Raw genomic sequence first — 22250 nt, forward strand, 5'->3', positions numbered from 1 at the left:
AGTGGTACTGTTTTCATCCACGCTACATAGATGTACGTAGAACTATAGGTGCCTTTACCTAAATTAATCTGTGATGATGTCTGTGTGTACGTAGAGTTCGTTTATAGTTCGTCTGACCCAAGTTCTGCTTTGGAGAACAGCGTCATAGATTTATCTAAGAATTTTCGTTCTTGCTTTTTTTTTGTTACGAATTTTTGTCATCTCTCTTATTACTGTGGTTTCCTCCTCATAAAAAGCGTATGGTAAAACAACTGTGTTGTAGTGTCGTAGTTTTCCACTATGAGTTATTGTTTTTTTGTTTATGGCACTACCGAAAGGGAAGACCATCGTGTTCGGCGTATGGCTGTGGAGCATCGTACTGCATCTGAATCAGCAATTAGAGTAGCAGTTGGCACCACAGTGACACAACGAGCTGTTAAAAAAGGACAGTTCCAAGCCGGACGTCCTATAGCGTGCGTCCCACTTATCTGAAACCAACGCAGTTTGCGACTTCAGTGGTATCAACCGAGAGCTGGTAAGGAGGAGGCCAGGTGTGCGCAGCCAACATGTCTGCTGTTTAGACACACCGGACCCACACCTACAGTTATGGTCTAGGGTGCGATTTCGTATAAAACCAGTAGCCTTCTCGTTGCTTATCCCACGCACGCTGAGTGCAAATTTCTACGTCAATCTGATGATTCGACCTGTTGTGCTGCCATTCATGAACAACATTCCAGGCGGTGTTTTCCAACAGGATAACGCTCGTCCACATACCGCTCTTGTCACCTTAAATCATCTACAGAGTGTCGACAAGTTGCCTTGGCCCGCTCTGTCACTGGGCCTGACTCCAGTCGAGCACGAATGGGACATCATCGGACGAAAACTCTACTGTCATCCACCATCAGCGCTAACCGTCCCTGTATTGACCGACCGAGTGCAACAGGCAGGGAAACTGGCATCCGACGCCCGCACTAGACGATACATTTACGTTTGCATGCTTGCATTTAACATTCTGGCGATTAGGTCTGTTGTTAATGTATCAGCATTTCATATTTGCAATGCCTTTTCTCGCGCTCACAGTAACCTGTCATCTTGCAACGTTAATCACTTCAGTATGTTACCTATACAAACGTATTCCCGAAATTTCGTTACTCTACATTAATTATTTCTTAGTGTTGGGAATTTGTTTCCATCAGTGTATACATGCAATGAGAGGGGGGTGCTGAGTATGAGGGCGTAACTAAAAAGAGAGAGGGGTAAAAGGATTTAGAATGATCTACGTTAAAAGACCGCAAATATATTCGCATGCCAAAATTTTTCGTGAGGAGGTGGGAACGAAGACAGAGGCAGCGGGTTCCCCACTTTTCTCTCACAGTCGTTTAAACAGGGCGTATTCACCTTCTTTGTGCTTCAACAGGAACATTTTTCCGCTGTCGCAATTTAATCGGCATTCCTGCCGGTTTATACGCTATACGCTACATTTGTTTATGTCGATGGTCATTTGCCGACCAAAATCAAGCTCGATCCTCTGCAGGTCTTCATGCATTTCGCTATAATTTCCTAGCGTTGCGACTTCTTTGTATGCAACAGTGCCATCCGCAAAAAAAATCTCATGGAACTCCCGACGTTACCGATTGTATCAATTATACAGGGTGTTACAAAAAGGTACGGCCAAACTTTCAGGAAACATTCCTCACACACAAATAAAGAAAAGATGTTATGTGGACATGTGTCCGGAAACGCATAATTTCCATGTTACAGCTCATGTTATTTTCGTCAGTATGTACTGTACTTCCTCGATTCAACGCCAGTTGGCCCAATTGAAGGAAGGTAATGTTGACTTCGGTGCTTGTGTTGACATGCGACGCATTGCTCTACAGTACTAGCATCAAGCACATCAGTACGTAGCATCAACAGGTTAGTGTTCATCACGAACGTGGTTTTGCAGTCAGTGCTATGTTTACAAATGCGGAGTTAGCAGATGCCCATTTGAAGTATGGATTAGCACGGGGCAATATCCGTGGCGTGGTACGTTTGTATCGAGACAGATTTCCAGAACGAAGGTGTCCCGACAGGAAGACGTTCGAAGCAATTGATCGGCGTCTTAGGGAGCACGGAACATTCCAGCTTATGACTCGCGACTGGGGAAGACCTAGAACGACGAGGACACCTGCAATGGACGAGGCAATTCTTCGTGCAGTTGACGATAACCCTAATGTCAGCGTCAGAGAAGTTGCTGCTGTACAAGGTAACGTTGACCACGTCACTGTATGGAGTGCTACGGGAGAACCAGTTATTTCCGTACCATGTACAGCGTGTGCAGGCACTATCAGCAGCTGATTGGCCTCCACGGGTACACTTCTGCGAATGGTCCATCCAACAATGTGTCAATCCTCATTTCAGTGCAAATGTTCTCTTTACGGATGAGGCTTCATTACAACGTGATCAAATTGTAAATTTTCACAATCAACATGTGTGGGCTGACGAGAATCCGCACGCAATAGTGCAATCACGTCATCAACACAGATTTTCTGTGAACGTTTGGGCAGGCATTGTTGGTGATGTCTTGATTGGGCCCCATGTTCTTCCACCTACGCTCAATGGAGCACGTTATCATGATTTCATACGGGATACTCTACCTATGTTACTAGAATATGTGCCTTTACACGTACGACACAACATGTGGATCATGCACGATGGAGCTCCTGCACATTTCCGTCGAAGTGTTCGTACGCTTCTCAACAACAGATTCGGTGACCGATGGATTGGTAGAGGCGGACCAATTCCATGGCCTCCACGCTCTCCGGACCTCAACCCTCTTGACTTTCATTTATGGGGGCATTTGAAAGCTCTTTCCTACGCAACCCCGGCACCAAATGTAGAGACTCTTCGTGCTCGTATTGTGGACGGCTGTGATACAATACGCCATTCTCCAGGGCCGCATCAGTGCATCAGGGATTCCATGCCACGGAGGATGGATGCATGTATCCTCGCTAACGGAGGACATTTTGAACATTTCCTATAACAAAGAGTTTGAAGTCACGCTGGTACGTTCTGTTGCTGTGTGTTTCCATTCCATGATTAAAGTGATTTGAAGAGAAGTAATAAAATGAGTTTTAACAAGGATAGTAAGCGTTTCCGGACACATGTCCACATAACATATTTTCTTTTTTTGTGTGTGTGAGGAATGTTTCCTGAAAGTTTGACCGTACCTTTTTGTAACACCCTGTACATATTGTGAAAAGTAATGGTGCTATAATACTCCCTTTGGGGTTCGCACAAATTAATTTTACGTTAGAAGATTGGTCTCCCTCACGAATGGCATACTTCACTACTGGCCATTAAAATTGCTACACCACGAAATTGACGTGCTACAGACGCGACATTTAACCGACAGGAAGAAGATGCTGTTATATGCAAATGTTAGCTTTTCAGAGCATTCACACAAGGTTGGCGCCGGTGGCGACACCTACAACGTGCTGACATGAGGACAGTTTCCAACCGATTTCCCATACACAAACAGCAGTTGACCGGCGTTGCCTGGTGAAACGTTGTGATGCCTCGTGTAAGGAGGAGAAATGCGTACCATCACGTTTCCGACTTTGATAAAGGTCGGGTTGTAGCCTATCGCGATTGCGGTTTATCGTATCGCGACATTGCTGCTCGAGTTGGTCGAGATCCAAAGACTCTTAGCAGAATATGGAATCGGTGCGTTCAGCAGGGTAATACGGAACGCCGTGCTGGATCCCAACTGCCTCGTATCACCAGCAGTCGAGATGACAGGCATCTTATCCGCATGGCTGTAACGGATTGTGCAGCCACGTCTCGATCCCTGATGATCGATGGGGACGTTTGCAAGACAACAATAATCTGCACGAACAGTTCGACGACGTTTGCAGCAGCATGGACTATCAGCTCGGAGACCATGGCTGCGGTTACCCTTCACGCTGCATCACAGACAGGAGCGCCTGCGATGGTGTACTCAACGACGAACCTGGGTGCACGAATGGCAAAACTTCATGTTTTCGGATGAATCCAGGTTCTGTTTACAGCATCATGATGGTCGCATCCGTGTTTGGCGACATCGCGGTGAACGCACATTGGAAGCGTGTATTCGTCATCGCCATACTGGCGTATCACCGGGCGTATGGTGTGGGGTGTCATTGGTTACACGTCTCGCTCACCTCTCGTTCGCATTGACGGCACTTTGAACAGTGGCCGTTACATTTCAGATGTGTTACGACCCGTGGGTCTACCCTTCATTCGATCCCTGCGAAACCCTACATTTCAGCGGGATAATGCACGGCCGCATGTTGCAAGTCCTGTACGGCCCTTTCTGGATACAGAAAGTGTTCGAATGCTGCCCTGTCCAGCACATTGTCCAGATCTCTCACCAATTGAAAACGTCTGGTCAATGGTGGCCTAGCAACTGGCTCGTCGCAAAACGCCAGTCACTACTCTTGATGAACTGTGGTATCGTGTTGAAGCTGCATGGGCAGCTGTACCTGTACACGGCATCCAAGCTCTGTTTGACTCAATGCCCAGGCGTATCAAGACCGTTGTTACGGCCAGAGGTGGTTGTTCTGGGTACTGATTTCTCAGGATCTATGAATCCAAATTGCGTGAAAATGTAATCACATGTCAGCTCTAGTATAATATATTTGTCCAATGAATACCCGTTTATCATCTGCATTTCTTCTTGGTGTAGTAATTTTAATGGCCAGTAGCGTATGTTCTGTTTGGTTGGAACACGCTGTTTGTTTGATGTTCCGGACGCTCTATTTTGTTCTTTAGACAGCAGTACGGAACTGCACCGAAAGTATGGCATGGTTCACTTTCTGTCCGGACACAACTCTTATCCCACGCTCCTACATCGCATGACGCTGAGCAACGATTCAAACCGTACAAGCGAGAAAACTGGAACTCCGGAACACACCGTCCTGACTTATAGGCTGTTCAAAAACATACTGCAATCAGGACAACACAGAAATACATTAGCATGTGACACCATACACAACACAGTGCGTAACGAAGACTCACGGAACACACTTAAAACACAAGCCGAGACGAGTAAACTACAGACATCATAATACGCAGCATCAAGAATAACCCCACAGGACAGACGAATACGGACGACAGCCGAAAAAAAAGCAAGAGTCAATATGCACATGGTGCAAAACCCACACAAGCAAATACGTAAATATAGCCCAATCATAAAGTAAGCGTAGACACGTAAGAGAACCAGAAAATAAATCTATAAGTATCCTGTAAAACATATGTATAGTAGAATCAGACAGTGACCTGTCATTGTACCGCAAAGAGTAACTCTAAACTTGAACTTAGATACATAGTTACAATAGTTAAAGAAACACACATTGTAACAACATTACCAGAGTCCCCATACGTAACTCAGTATAAGATCAAAAATGAGGATTGTAATTATTCAGCACGATTAAAAGCGTCTGTAAGTCAACGGCTCGACGAACGTACCAAGATTTTCACCGCCGAAAGCCTAAGGTAGCGAGACGAACCTCTCCCCTCCATTCTGTGCTGTCATCCATTAAGTTTGAATTCTTTCCTATCCTCTTTATGTTTTCTTTTTGTTACATAAATGTTAGGTTGAAGTATTTCCATTCCATAATTCGTTTTAAGTTTATAATCATTTAAAACTGCAATATCGTTACACTTAATTAGAATCAGAAGAATTCATCATGTTCCGTGTATGTAAAAGATGGTATTCTAAACGCACGACTTGTTCTAGCATCTAGGTAGTAGGTCTCAGTAAATGGCAGTGAATGAAATAAAACTGAAAGAAAATGTGCCGAAAGCCTTCCGGAAGCCAAGGAACACGGTATTTACCTCGGCACCCGTATCTACTGCCTCTTTGCGTCTCGTGGACGAACAGACGGCGCTGGATTTTCCACAATTGCTGTTTTCGGAACCCATGTTCATTCCTACAGAGGAGATATCCAGGCTCAGAAATGTCGTAACGCGAGTATAAAGCATCTTCCACAATCCTTCGACAGACTGACTCGGTGAGCATGTGAGCATGCGAATGGAATAAACAGGAAATTGCTAATATCGATATGTTACAAGCGACCACTCCATCACATACTCTGCACACGCCAAGAAAGGTCACGCGAACTGACTACTGATCGAACGTTGAGCCCTTTTTCATCGGCAGCGGCTGCAATTTTCCTAACAAAAGGAGCCTAACTGGTCAGTCCCCTCCTAAACCACCTTTCCCCCCCCACCCCACCCCCGCCCCACTTCCATGCTATGCCATCAGATAAAGGCAGCCGCTGAGAACTTGGCTGCTCTCTGCAACCCAGCGCTTCAGTTAGGCAAGCTCTCGAAAGTCCGCTGAGCCGAATAAAAAACCTGTAAAGTAAGAAAGTAAGGAATGAACCCGTTAAAGAACTGAATGAATAGGTCAAAGGTTTTGCATTCGGCGGCTTTGCTTAGAGATCGAGTTTCTGAGAACTTCCGGAATTCGGCGAAAGCACCCTCTCCGTCTCCGGGCACGAGAATGAGCGCTCAGAAAAATCCTTTCACCTTTCTCAGCAAGTAACCGTTCTCCGCAGTACTCAGAATCTTACATATTTAAACTTAAGAGGCAATATAATATTTACAGTACCACAGCTCGAAGAGCGTGGACAGAAAGCTTTTGGACCAGATCCGTTTACATTTACATACATACCTCGTATGCCATGGTAACAGTGTGAGGAGAGTATAATAATATTATCCAAACCACGTCGCATTCCATTTCCTCGTGGCGTGGTAAAACTAATTTCACTAACTGCGACATAGTCGCGTATACAAACAGTGATCCAATACTGTCAAATGTTTTTTATTCCAGTCTTTGATCACAATCTCAATTCTTTAGACGATGACCGGTTTCAGTCCGCAGTGACCATCCTCAGATCAGGACATGGTGTAAAAAAGATCTGAGGATGGTCATAACATTTGTAAAACTGGTTGTTTGCCTCCGTATGGGGGTGGAGTCTTCCTTGACGTACACTCACGAACTGCACGCTAGTTATACTATGGAATAAGCAAATTATGGCACAATGTACTTCAAACACTTCTCTAAATTCATCTCCATTGTTTTGTGTGAACAACATCACATTTCGCTCAAGATTTCGATTCAACTTCGCTGAACACATCTGCTGCTCTTGAAGTATACCGACCTATCTTAGTCTCATCAGGACGTCTGCATTCCTTCGATGTCAGCTGTTGAACCGACTTGATCTGATGTCAGTTAGTAGGACTAAAAATTGTTGTAAAGAAAAAAATGTTATAATTCTAAAAATGTGTAAAAGAAAGTTCGTATTTATTGGAGAAAGCTACAGGGTGTTTCAAAAATGACCGGTATATTTGAAACGGTAATAAAAACTAAACGAGCAGCGATAGAAATACACCGTTTGTTGCAATATGCTTGGGACAACAGTACATTTTCAGGCGGACAAACTTTCGAAATTACAGTAGCTACAAGTTTCAACAACAGATGGCGCTGCAAGTGATGTGAAAGATATAGCCGACAACGCAGTCTGTGGGTGCGCCATTCTGTACGTCGTCTTTCTGCTGTAAGCGTGTGCTGTTCACAACGTGCAAGTGTGCTGTAGACAATTCCTTAGAACAGAGGATTTTTCTGGTGTTGGAATTCCACCGCCTAGAACACAGTGTTGTTGCAACAAGACGAAGTTTTCAACGGAGGTTTAATGTAACCAAAGGACCGAAAAGTGATACAATAAAGGAACTGTTTGCAAAATTTCAACGGACTGGGAACGTGACGGATGAACGTGCTGGAAAGGTAGGGCGACCGCGTACGGCAACCACAGAGGGCAACATGCAGCTAGTGCAGCAGGTGATCCAACAGCGGCCTCGGGTTTCCGTTCGCCGTGTTGCCGCTGCGGTCCAAATGACGCCAACGTCCACGTATCGTCTCATGCGGCAACCCCTCAGCGCCGCTACCATTGCTGCACGAGAGACATTCGCTAACGATATAGTACACAGGATTGATGACGGCGATATGCATGTGGGCAGCATTTGGTTTACTGACGAAGCTTATTTTTACCTGGACGGCTTCGTCAATAAACAGAACTGGCGCATATGGGGAACCGAAAAGCCCCATGTTGCAGTCCCATCGTCCCTGCATCCTCAAAAAGTACTGGTCTGGGCCGCCATTTCTTCCAAAGGAATCATTGGCCCATTTTGCAGATCCGAAACGATTACTGCATCACGCTATCTGGACATTCTTCGTGAATTTGTGGCGGTACAAACTGCCTTAGACGACACTGCGAACACCTCGTGGTTTATGCAAGATGGTGCCCGGCCACATCGCACGGCCGACGTCTTTAATTTTCTGAATGAATATTTCGATGATCGTGTGATTACTTTGAGCTATCCGAAACATACAGGAGGTGGCGTGGATTGGCCTCCCTATTCGCCAGACATGAACCCCTGTGACTTCTTTCTGTGGGGACACTTGAAAGACCAGGTGTACCGCCAGAATCCAGAAACAATTGAACAGCTGAAGCAGTACATCTCATCTGCATGTGAAGCCATTCCGCCAGACACGTTGTCAAAGGTTTCGGGTAATTTCATTCAGAGACTACGCCATATTATTGCTACGCATGGTGGATATGTGGAAAATATCGTACTATAGAGTTTCCCAGACCGCAGCGCCATCTGTTGTTGAAAATTGTAACTACTGTAATTTCGAAAGTTTGTCTGCCTGAAAATGTACTGTTGTCCCAAGCATATTGCGACAAACGGTGTATTTCTATCGCTGCTCGTTTAGTTTTTATTGCCGTTTCAAATATACCGGTCATTTTTGAAACACCCTGTATATACGACAGTATAATCTCTTAACTTGCCAGAGAATGGTTGATATAAAAGAGAAAGTGAAGTTTTATGATCCTCTTTGATTACTCTCTTCTTGGAGATGGCCTCCTGCTTTGTTCTGAGAAGCATGAGCCGTACAGTCCTCTTTATTTATGGGAGAAAACGAAGCAGCGTTTTATGTAATTCACACGCAAATATACAGAATAAAATATTTAAGTGTTAGTGGATTTATGTATCACCTAATACTACATGAAATCAGTTCCAACCCAAGAAGACTTAACGTACTGATGTCCGAGTCACCTCCATTACGGCTAACACGGGAATAATTGTCAAAAGAAATGGGGACATAGCAAACCACACAAGGAGACACAAGAAGCCAAAAGGAAAAGCTCGAAGTTTATAAAACTTACGAACACTGGACTATGTGAGTGCACCAACGAATCGATGTGCAGAGCTTCTCAAGATAGGCGACTCATCATTGTCATTTACATAAACAATAGGAACATTTCTATTATTAGCAATAACATAATTTTCTCATATGCGTTTGAAAAGTCCGTGCAAAAATAAAAACTACTTACGTGTTTGGGGTAAACCTGTTTTATTTTTCGACATAGCCTCCTTTTAGACTTAATCACTTCGTCCAACGCTGTTCTAATTTGTTGATCCCTTCCGAATAATACGAACTGTCCAAGTCTGTAAAATAGCTATTAGTTGCTGCAATCTCCTCCTCGTTTGAATGAAATATTTGTCTCGCCAGCCATTTCTTCAAGTTGGGCAACAAATAGTAGTCAGAGGGAGAATAGGGGGCATGTCAAACGAGTTGGAATCCTATTTCCATTAAATTTGCGACCACAACTGCTGAGGTGTGTGCTGGTGCATTTTCATGAAGGAAAAGGACTCTTTTGCGGTCCAATCGCCGGCGTTTTTCTTGCAGCTCTGTTTTCAAACGGTCCAATAGCAATGAATAATATGCAGCTGTAGTAGCTTTACCCTTTTCCAGATAGTCGATGAAGTTTATCCCTTGCGAATCCCAAAACACAGTCACCATAACTTTTCCGGCCGAAGGAATGGTCTTCGCCTTTTTTGGTACAGATTCTCCCTTGGTATCCCATTTCTAGGTACTGGTTGTGATGGACCAATGACAGAGGAGCAGAATGCATTGTCAGTTGGGAACGTTATTTCTGAACTGTCATGATGGATGGACAGATGTTCTGATATAGTAAGATGCCACATTGTTGAGTGTGATTTGACTAGAATTTCAGTCAGTCAGTTGATCATTTGTAGATGTATTAATGCGTCCTCATTGCTTGGTATGTATTTGAAGATTTAGAGAAGTTTTAATGTGCAGTAGTTTCAGGACTTTAGCGTATTCATATCCACATGGAGTTGTTTCGTCCGATTATTAATGAGATGGTTAATTTTCGCGGCACGGTACAGAATTAGGTTTAAGTTGTACTAACCCATTCAAATACTAGGACGTTTGAAATCGTCGCATTCTCACTGACAAACAGTGAACTTATTTCTGTATATTTTGATGCACATGACGTTGCTTTTCTTTAAATATTTTTCACACAGTTATTCAATGTACCACGTTATTTACACATGGATGTTGTTTGGGACATGATGGCCTTAACCATACATTAAATGCAATTATCTGTTTTCTTTCTTACAAATTCTAAACTCTGTTCATCATCTCTTCCCATTAATCTAAAATCCTAATCTATTTTCGACCGAACTGTACTCTGCAGTCGGCTTTGAACCAAGTGTAATGTTCTTTTCTGCCATCGGTAGAAAAACATTGTCTTTGGAACAATTACTACAAACAACGTTCCCGTTTTAAAAACCACACTGAGTAGAACATTTCATATATTTTCCTGTGTCTTCTTTCACAGAACTGAGATAAGTCAGCCCTGGTAGTTGTGAAGACGGATGGCAGTTCATTTCCTGATGTAAACCGTGGTCGTATTACGTCTTCAGATTTGTAAATAGAAAAGTTAGGCTAACAGATTGCGCCAAGCATGACCCATGCACGTAACTTGGCTACAAATTGAGTTACACACGCGTTATTCAGGTGAAATCATACAGGGTGTGGTAGATAAGTAATGAGACTGGCCGCCGCGCGGCGCCCCAGTCGCTCGCAGGGCGGTCTCCACCTTTACGTCACGGGGTGGGGGATCTGAGCTAACAATAGAACCGGTTCGCAGTCGCGTCGGAGCTCTGGTGCAGTGAGGGTCGAGCTTCGCGTATTACGTTGTTTGTGTGCCCGTGACACTTGTGAAAACGCTGAAGATGGATCGCTCGATAGAACAGCGGTATGCAATCAAATTTTGCTTTCGCTTGGGCAAAACTGCTTCGGAAACTTTTGCTATGATTACGGAGGCCTACAAAGAAGACTCCCTATCAAGAGCTCAAGTGTTCCGGTGGTTTAATGAATTTAAAAACGGGAGGGAATCCGTTGAAGACATGGAACGATCTGGACGCCCTTCAACGAGTCGTGTGGATGAAACGGTGGCCAAAGTGAAAGAACTCCTGGACTCCGACCGTCGTTTAAGTCTCAAAATGATCGCCGATGAGGTCTCCGCGAATAAATTTACGGTTCACCAAATTGTTACGCAAGATTTGATGATGAGGAAAGTTTGCGCAAAATTGGTTCCCCGAGTGCTCACCGCCGAACAAAAGCAACAACGAGTGGACGTTTGCCGTGAGATGTTGAATGATTTGGAAAATAATCCACACTTTTTAGACAACGTAGTAACAGGCGACGAATCGTGGACATTCCAGTACGACCCGGAGACGAAAGCCCAGAGCTCAGAGTGGCACACACCGGCATCCCCGCGGCCGAAGAAAGCAAGAATGTCAAAGTCCCGCATCAAGACAATGCTGATTGTGTTTTTCGACAAGCGGGGGTTAATTCACAAAGAGTTTGTCCCTCAGGGGAAGACTGTCAATGCCGAATTCTACAAAGAAGTCCTTCAGCGATTGCACAGAGCCGTCAAACGGAAGCGACAGGACCTTCCTCAACGCTGGCGTCTCCACCACGACAACGCTCCGGCGCACACAGTGTTCCTCGTGACCTCCTACTTGACCCGAATTGGAGTTGAAGTTTTGCCACAGCCACCATACAGCCTTGACTTAAGTCCTCCTGATTTCTTCCTATTTCCGAAGGTCAAAAGATGCCTGAAGGGTCATCGTTTCGACGATATTCCGAACATCCAACGTGCTGTCACGAAGGCACTAACTGGGATAACTCAAACGGACTACAGTGGGGCCTATGAAGCTTGGAAAACGCGCTGGCAACGTTGTGTCGACGCCCAAGGCGAGTACTTTGAGGAATATTAACGTTTTGTACAAATTGTATCAATAAATTTGTTTTTCTAGACTGAGTCTCATTACTTATCTACCACACCCTGTATGCTCGTCACCATCTAGTGCAAAAAAACTGTGTACTTTTGCCCATTATTAGTACGTCGTACAAAGTAAGCTACTCCTGATCTTCTTTTGTCATGTTTCTTTAAGAGTGCAATCAAATATCGTTGTCATATGATTTCATAGGTCTAAATTTCTTGTGGGAGAGAGTACTTTATTCAAGTCATATTTCAGGATACTCATTTGTTTTTAATCAGAATTAGTACAGGCAGATAACAACCTTTCCCCTAGACATCAAACTTGTCTGCAACTAAGTTGCAGATGTCACTGACTATACATGGTGAGTCTCTAAGAGTTCAAAATGGTTCAAATGGCTCTGAGCACTATGGGACTTAACTTCTGAGGTCATCAGTTCCCTAGAACTTACAGCTAATTAAACCTAACTAACCCAAGGACATCACAAACATCCATGCCCGAGGCACGATTCGAACCTGCGATCGTAGCGGTCGCGCGGTTCCAGACTGTAGCGCCTAGAACCGCTCGTCCTTTCCGGCCGGCAGTGTCTTAGATTCATCAGGCGCATTTTCTCTGGTGTTTCGGTAGGTATCTATGACTTCATTTATGCAATGTGTAGCTGGAGACAGCACAAGCAAGTACTGCTCCTCACATGTTTCATGCAGTGCCCAACGCCGACAGAAAGCCTCGGTTTGTTTCCCATTACAAACAAAATTATTTTTAACATGGAGTTACATGTATCCATTCGATATAGTGGTCCCAAGTTATTCTAGTGCGATATTCGTTTTAACGGTATGATTTACCAGGGACACGAAGAATAGCCAGTACTCCAGCAGCTATAGCACTGCCCTGGTCCACTCTGATGTCTCCCACCATGCAGCAGCGGTGGCGGGGCGGGTGGCAATGCGGGCTCCCCGCCCCCCCCCCCCTCCCCATATGTAATCACCACTGTCTGACGAAGACTGATATAGCCCGTTGTAACGCAAACATCCATTTTCAATCAAATAAATTTGGGTACTAGGCTGTGTCATCGTAAAGCACTGAATCAGCTAAATTGGCGACGTTTTGGTCGACGTGTTGCGGTCCTTTTCAAGGCTGTCAGCCGTAGCGAGTCGGTCAAAATGTTTGCAATTTAGCTGATTTAGTGGGTTTAGTGTTTTGCACTGACACACCCTAATACCCAAAATTATCTTATCGAAAACGACACTGGCCGTTGGAGCATAAGAACATATCCATTTGTTTCACCGTAAACTTAACTTAATTTTAAGATTTTGTACGAACCTCTTATAAAATGCTGGTATTAGCAGATTTGTAACTGAAAATTTTTGCCACATTAAAATTGCGTGTCTCACTAGAACTCGAACCAGGAGCCTTGCCCTTTGTAGGCAATGCCCTTACCAACTGCGTCACCCTGGCATTGCTCACGACCCGCCATCATAGTTTTGCTTCCGCCCTTACCTCTGCCAGAGAAGTTTCAATACGCCACACACTCAGCCGCAGAGTGAAATATTCTCTCTGGAACAAACTTTTAGGCTCATATTTATGCACATGGGCACCGAGAGGGAGTGTTTAGTTTTGTATCCTGACCTGCTGTCTGTCGTGCGACATTGTCGAGGGTGATGCGTACACCCGCTAAGGACGTGGCGATTGTTGTCAATCTTGGAGCCATTAGGAAGATTTAGATAGTGTTGGATACTAGATTTCCTTAATTTAATTTAATTAATTAGGTTCTGCGGAGCTATGAAAGTCAAGGCTAATTAGTCATGGAACGCGTCACTAGATGATTCACAGACAGGTCACGAGAAATTAAAAATCCTAAAATGGCCGTAAAAGTTTAAGAAAAGATATACAATAATAGAATATACACACAATAATGGCAACGGCCTTGCCCCAGTGGATACACCAGTTCCCGTCAGATGACCGAAGTTAAGCGCTGTCGGGCGTGGCCGGCACTTGGATGGGTGACCGTCCGGGCCGCCATGCGCTGTTGCCATTTTTCGGGGTGCACTCAGCCTCGTGATGCCAATTGAGGAGCCACTCGACCAAAGAGTAGCGGCTCCGGACAAAGAAAACCATCACAACGACCGGGAGAGCGGTGTGCTACCCACACGCCCCTCCTATCCGCATCCTCATCTGAGGATGACACGGCGGTCGGATGGTCCCGATGGGCCACTTGTGGCCTGAAGACGGAGTGCTTATATGTACAATATCTAATAGCTCTTAACGATTTCGAGAAACTGCTGAGCAGAATAAAAGGAATGTTCCACAAGAAATGCTTTCAATTTACAAGAGGTCCGCGTCCACTCATCATCATCCATTTCTTCCAAATTTATGGTACACGCAGAGGTTGGCCAGAGATGAACGTGATTGAAGTGGAAGCTCCAGAAAATGACGCGTTCGAGAAAAAATAACAACTAAAGGGAGAAGCAAGGAAGATATAAGAAGCAAACTAGCAGCTTAAGATGGGACATTCGCTGAAACAAGAATACTGATACATAGCCTTTAATATGAGGCAGAAATTTCTACATCTGTAGCACAGTACAGCACGGCACTCTTATTGTATTCCTTTCGTTTCTCGTTTTCATCGTCCTAACCTCGCCAGTATTTAATTCAACGTAAAAAAAATTTTTGGCGCAGGTCGTGCGAGACATCAGTTATTTATCTTTGCATAGTTCCCAGGCAGCAATTGGTTCAGCGGAAACAGTACAGAACGGTAATACGGTAATTCGAGGATCGTGTGCCAATGGGGAAACTTTCTTTTATTTTCAACTTTTACATTACTTATACTACAAATAAAACGAAAAAATGCTCGTTGTATCTTACTTATTAATATCTTCAAACTGGCATGAAAAGGGAAGTGAAAAGAAAATTTGAGATTGAGAATGACTTCCAAGAAATGACTGTACTTACAGCGGTGACAAGGACGCAGAAAACAAGATCCCCTGTTTTTACGATGAATATTTTCCCAGTACGGTAAATCATCAATTGTAAAATAACTAAAGAACTTAATTTTGTATACGAAATTCTCGTATACGCCTTACAATCCCTTTCTGCAAATTCATTTACAGTCCCAAATTTTTCTTTGCGTTTCCTTTTCATGCCTTTTATGAAAATAATAATAAATGCGATATATTGCTCATTATTTCGGTTCATTTTAAGCATAAGTAAGTTAGAAACTGAAAATTGGAAAAAGTTTCCGCTTAGGGTCTCGATCCCACTGTGGGGCGTAGGGTAAGTAATCAAAATTGTTGTTACTTCGTTACGTTGTCATGAAATGACACTTAAATTGTCTGTGCGTGCTTCACACCTACCTTCGCCGTTTACAGTACTACTTTTGCGGTCAGCCAGAAAACGATGGAGAACGTACTGTTCATAATTTGCAGTCTGGAACTCCACATTACTTTTCGTGCTCACGGACAGAAATCGTTCCTACATGTTATTACTGAGTGGGATCATGAATTATGACTATAAATAGAAGTTTAGTGTTTTAAGTGACTGATACCCATGGTGGAATTCTGACTGTGATCAAGCCATCATCAACAGCCGACTCGCCTTCCAAAAATACAACAGCCGCAAATCACCTGAAACCCAATAGCCCTTCCTCAACGTCCGCAAGCAGACCGACAGAACCATCAGGAAATCAAAACGCCTCTGCATCACTGAACAACTCAAATCAATAGAGGGTAACTTCAGGAACTTCAACAGCAATAATTTCTACAAGACTTTCGCTAGCAAAATTAAAGGTTACTCTGACTTTCAGGAAACGAAATGGAAAACTTGCTCTCACCCACCAAGAAAACTGCGAAGACCTGGAACCGTATTTTTCCGACCTGCTCGTCTGCCCCCAACCACCTGAACATTTCCAACACCTAGTCCCAGAGTGCACAAAGCCAGATGCAGAGCCGCCAACACAAGAAGAAATCCGTCACCATATCAAGAAACTCAAGAATGGAAAGGTATCAGGAGAAGATGCAATAGTCGCAGAATTACTGAAAAATTTGGGGCCACTATCACTTGAGGAAATCACACAGATCACCAAGAAATCTGACAAAGTGAAAAACTCTGAGACGACTGGAAATGTGTACTCATCAACGCACTCCACAAAAAAGAGAACAACTCCGATGTAACTAACTACAGAGGAATCTCCCTCCTACCCGTCCCTTACAAAATACTCTCCACCTGCCTCCTACAGCTCGAGACCCTAATTGGTGAATACCACACAAGGTTTAGACAACACAGATCATGCACTGAACAAATTTTCAACCTGAAATCCACATTAAAACTTTGAGACACACGAAATATCCCAACCATCTGTACATTCATCGAGTTAAAGAAAGCCTACGACTCCATCGATCGACAGTCCCTCTTTAATATTCTCGAAGTAAGCAATCTTGACTCGAAAACACGACGACTCATCCAACAAACCCTAACTGACACAACTTCCAAAGTCGAGTTCAGCGGAGAAATCTCCCAACCTTTCCTCATCAAAACGGCGTCCGACAGGGTGACGGACTCTCCCCACTATATCGTTCTCGATAACGTTATCAATTTGAAAAGGAACTGAAAAAACAAAACAGCTGGAGACCCGTCATGTTAGGAAAAAATGGGATAACATCAATGTCACATGTTTAGCGTTCGCTGACGATCTCGCGATCCTCTCGAAAGATTAACAAACATCGGTTCGTCAGATCGAAGTACGCAAAGAATGTGCCGAAAAAGTCGCGCTCCAAATCTCATTCATAAAAACTGAATTTATAGCCAAAAAACACGTCAAAACAGAAAATTTGATCACAGAATACGGCACAACAAACAGAGTCAATCTCTTTAAATACCTGGGTAAAATCAACGAAGCCACAGGAACAGAAAGATTAGTCCAAAAAGTACGTGAAGTCAAAATGCGAAAAGTGTACGGGAAAATTGCGAACATCTACAACAAAAGGTGCATGAATATCAAAACAAAAATTCGACAGTATGCGACTGTCGTCAAACCCGAAACAATGTATGCAAGCGAGACCCTAAACCTCAGTTACAAAGGGCATCTCGACAACATCAAAAAAAGTTGAAAGGTAAATCATTCGCAAAATACTAAGTACAAAGTTCATAAACGAAGGATATCGGCTACATTCAAACAGGAGAACAGAAAAATATTCCAACATTGAAACAGACTTCCGCAAACGACGACTGAAGTTCTATGGGCGCATCATGACAACCGATCAAGAAAGAAAATTCTAATGTACTCACAGAAACTAAAAACGATAACAATCTGGATCAACCAAGTTCAAATTGATCTCAAAAATGCTATGATCAAATGGCTCTGAGCACTATGGGACTCAACATCTTAGGTCATAAGTCCCCTACAACTCAGAACTACTTAAACCTAACTAACCTAAGGACATCACACACACCCATGCCCGAGGCAGGATTCGAACCTGCGACCGTAGCAGTCCCGCGGTTCCGGACTGCAGCGCCAGAACCGCTAGACCACCGCGGCCGGCTGCTATGATCACATTCGCAGACATCGCAGATCGAAAAATCGTCAGACAGAAAATCCACTGCTGGGAAGTTGCACCAGAAGAAAAACCCAATAGATCTACGGGAAAATGGACGGAAGAACATCGAGCTAAATATACCGAGAGGTTGAAGCAATTCTGGAAGGACAAGAAAAATAGCAACCACAGATCGTAGTTCCTTTTCTGTGATCCTCTACGGGTCTAAACAATTTTTAATATCCCTATCAGAAACAGCACTATCAACAGTTCACATGCTACCTCTACAGGAACTTCCAAGTAAAATGGTCTATTGCCTTGTCGTCTAATCTCCGAAAGTTAATTGCTCACTTTAAAAATGGAAAATAATCTCACCACACAATCTTGTCAACATTACAGGCGGCACACAAACAGTTACTTCCGCGAAATTTAAGCAATTCGGGGTGGTGTACAGTCCTTGCGATTTACCTTCCTACTGTTACCGTGAACACATTAAGGTCCGGCCAGCTCTGACGCCATCCGAGGCACAATGGAAGTAGGCCTTTGACTGAAACGAACAGATTGATATCTGGGTGCGAAGTGTCTCTCTCCACTTGCCTCTCTGGCTACATTTATTTATGGGTGCACCGGAGTGCCAAACGGAACATCTGTTATGAACCGCCCTAGGCAATGTTGGCAGCATCTAAATGGCCCCTTTCTCAGACACGTATAATTAATACCTCTGTCATTTAACAATTTTATATAAATAGAGATAAGTTTGCTTTAGTTATTGGAAATGTTTAGTTAGACTGCATTTAAAAGCTTTCGGCTGGAATTTTTAGAACGGAACCGACGGCAGAACATGGCCTCTGAACTGCCTCTTTAAGATACCTTCTAACAGTATTCTCTGCTGAATAGTCCTGAAACGTGGTACAGCTGTATTATTGCATGAATGTAATCGGGTGCTGTAATTAGAACTTTTTATTACAAATACAAATGATACTTAATCTATCATGAACAAAGTAATAACTTGAAAACTAATAGAGAAAACATACTGATGTCACATATTTCATGTTTTTATAAGAATCCGAAGCTAAATACCAATTTTAAGCTTTTTTTCGTAAAAATCTGATTTTAACCAAACTATTGCTCTGATCAAGTAGAGACTTGTAACTTGTAATTGTGAGAGATATTTGCACTTTCTGAACAGTATTTAGCTTTGTGGTCTTATTATTCAGCATCTCTTGTATTTTTCATAAGATCGTATATTTTGCCTAACATATTCACTTGATTATTCTAAGACCTTACAGTGCTAACATTAACATACTGAAGCTTACACTGACGAAGTTTCGAAAAGTTATTTTCATTTTTAATTTCACTCTTAGATTATGGCCGCGCGGGGTAGCCGCGCGGTCGGGGCCTCTTGTCACGGTTCGCGCGGCTCCCTCCGTCGGATGTTCGAGTCCTCCCTCGGGCATGGGTGTGTGTTGTCCTTAACGTAAGTTAGTTTAAATTAGACCAAGTAGTGCGCAAGCTTAGGGACCGATGACCTCAACAGTTTGGTCCCATAAGACCTTACCACAAATTCCCAATTATTATATTATGGGAAGTCCTTCGTATATTAAGCATACGCCCGTTGTGATGATGTGGTTTCTGGTAGCAGTGACCTGAGGTCAGCCCGCTCACACTTTGGAAATTGGAAGTTTGTGGTAAGGTCCTATGGGACCAAACTGCTGAGGTCATCGGTCCCTAAGCTTACACGCTACTTAATCTAACTTAAACTAATTTACGCTACGGACAAAACACACACACACACACACACACACACACACACACACACACACACACACACATTACCGAGGGAGGACTCGAACCTCCCTCACACTTGCTCACCTCTGTTTCTCTTTCAATGATACAGCTCTTGTCCTGCCTCTGCACGACCCTCGGATTACCGTTCTGTACTCTTCCCGCTGCAATGACGGCCGCTTGGAAACTACTCTAACAGATGTCACAAATGCTAGTGATTCTAGACGCTTGGCCGTCTGAGAACCCACTTCCCTCACTTTTATTTCTGACCAAGTCTTGGATATACCAAAAATTTAGACAAAATCGGTGACAACGCGTAATCGCAGTCCGCTAGTTAGATCTAAGAATCGGGTTTATCAAAAAAAAAAAAAAAAAAAAAAATGGCTCTGAGCACTATGGGACTCAACTGCTGTGGTCATAAGTCCCCTAGAACTTAGAACTACTTAACCTAACTAACCTAAGTACAGCACACAACACCCAGCAATCGGGTTTATCATTCATGATTTTCGGTACTGCTGTAACTCTGCTGAAAATGAAACCTTCAAATATAGTGCAGATCTTTATGTACAGTGGTTAAGAAAGTGTATGCGTATATCGTTTTATCGTTTAGTGTTCACCAAGTCAGTGTGGCAGTTCCCAATGAATCATTTTGCATTACTAACTGCATACCCCATAAATCTCGTGTGGGAGAATGCGTAGAGGAATGGCGGAATGGGAATTACTAGACGCTTAAAGCACGGCTTCCAGGAAGTTCGTGAACTCACTCCGCAGATCGTTCTTGCTGTTTCTGGGTTAAGAATGTACATTTCCAATAGACAGAGTTCTTCACAACATAATATCATAGGATGTAATACAGCGAAAATACGCAAAGTAAGAAAGCTTTCGTGTTTTTGTATTGGAGGCTACAACAATACACACCTTATTGACATCAACATACGTCTCAATCTTAGTTTTGAGTCGGTCAGAAAGTGAGAAATTCAGTGGAAAAAACCGTGTGTAACATTACCGATATTCAAAAACTGCTCTAAATATAGGTATGCTTAATCCATTTTTTATATTGTAATTTAGGTAAATTATGCAAAATATTACTCTTCTAAACAATCTTCACAGATGTCATATCACTGTCAGTACTTTCGTCATTATCTTTCCAAAGTACGTCATTCTTGATACCGTCCAGGACCCTGGGCACCAAGCACTTCGTAAACAGCACTTTTTGAAAGCTTCGATTTTAGATGAGCTTTTCGCATATTGAATAACTGGTAATTTGAAATTTGCATTGTAACTGTGCCGAATTTCGACGTTCGTTGATGAGTTTCATTCGATTTTACCTTTCATTAGTGAGAGTGATAAGTCACAACCTATGTCAAATGAAAACAATCAAACATCGTTATATTGGCTCTAAATGGCTCTGAGCACTATGGGACTTAACAGCTATGGTCATCAGTCCCCTAGAACTTCGAACTACTTAAACCTAACTAACCTAAGGACATCACACAACACCCAGCCATCACGAGGTAGAGAAAATCCCTGACCCCGCCGGGAATCGAACCCGGGAACCCGGGCGTGGGAAGCGAGAACGCTACCGCACGACCACGAGATGCGGGCATCGTTACATTGCTACCCCATTTTCAACAAAAATTCTTCAGATTCGCACTATATTGTTTCTTTATTTACAATTAAGAAACGAGCACTTAAGTTTAAGTATTTTATTTACAAATACACCTTTATTTAAAGTGCGTCTCATTCGGGACACAAAGGTTTACGCTACAATAAGGAGAGAACAGTGATTTTCTATAAATAATAGTATCCAATATACGGTGCCACGGTGCTGGCTCACCCCTACGAATGCAGCAGTTGGGAAAACAGTCTCTAAATATTCTCTGACCTCAATGGAATGGCAAAGTATGTTGGGGTCTCATCATCCTGGAGAAACAATCCACGCCTCACTGCCAGAGGAATATTCTCCGACACTTCAGGTAGTACTTCATGGAGAGAGACACGCTAATGTCCTCCACCGAGTGCGATAGACAGAAGATATCCAAATCAGATGGTCTTGAACAATACCAGCCTATACATTTACATTAAATCTCTGTTGGCGATGGAACAAATAAGTTGCTTTATGATTTTTCAGCTCTCAGGCACGGCTATAGTGACTGGAGACTTCCTTCCCATGTGAAGGCAGTTTCGTCAGCACACAAAACACCTTTCGGAAGTCGGTATGTTTACTGTTTTGATGTAGATAGCATTCCCAGAATTCCACATCAGCTCTTCTACCTTTTGTTACTTGAACAGATCGTGCTGAACGTTCCTCACATTTATGCTGGTGGCATTTAACTCCTTAGCAGTGGACTCTGCGGTGGTGCCGGGGCGTCCTGAGTTCGCTGTACACAGCTTCCTCAGACTCAACAAAAAAAAAAAACAAATGGCTCTGAGCATTATGGGACTTAACTTCTGAGGTCATCAGTCCCCTAGAACTTAGAACTACTTAAACCTAACTAACCTAAGGACATCACACACATCCATGCCTGAGGCAGGATTCTAACCTGCGACCGTAACGGTCGCGCGATTCCAGACTTTAGCGGCTAGAACCGCTCGGCCATCCCGGGCCGGCTCAGACTCAACAGTTCTCACATTGTGGGCCACCATGTCCCGCCATTCTTGTCTAAGGATTCCAGTTTCACAAAAACGGCCATCAAGTCTTTCAGATGTGAAACAATTTGTAACTTGTTCCCTGCCAGTTGTTGTGCATAAAGATACCTCACTGCTCGACTG

The 22250-nt window shown here is 43.5% G+C and overlaps 1 protein-coding gene and 1 pseudogene across 1 annotated transcript in view; both read left to right on the top strand.

Annotated features, from left to right (window-relative positions):
- The window catches only part of LOC126203813 (CB1 cannabinoid receptor-interacting protein 1-like), an 871667-nt gene that overhangs the window by 501945 nt on the left and 347472 nt on the right, over window positions 1-22250 (top strand). The window lies entirely within an intron of this gene.
- LOC126204749 (5S ribosomal RNA) lies at window positions 14083-14200 on the top strand (annotated as a pseudogene).

This window comes from Schistocerca nitens, chromosome 9 (assembly GCF_023898315.1).
Source record: "Schistocerca nitens isolate TAMUIC-IGC-003100 chromosome 9, iqSchNite1.1, whole genome shotgun sequence".
Lineage (NCBI taxonomy): Eukaryota > Metazoa > Arthropoda > Insecta > Orthoptera > Acrididae > Schistocerca > Schistocerca nitens.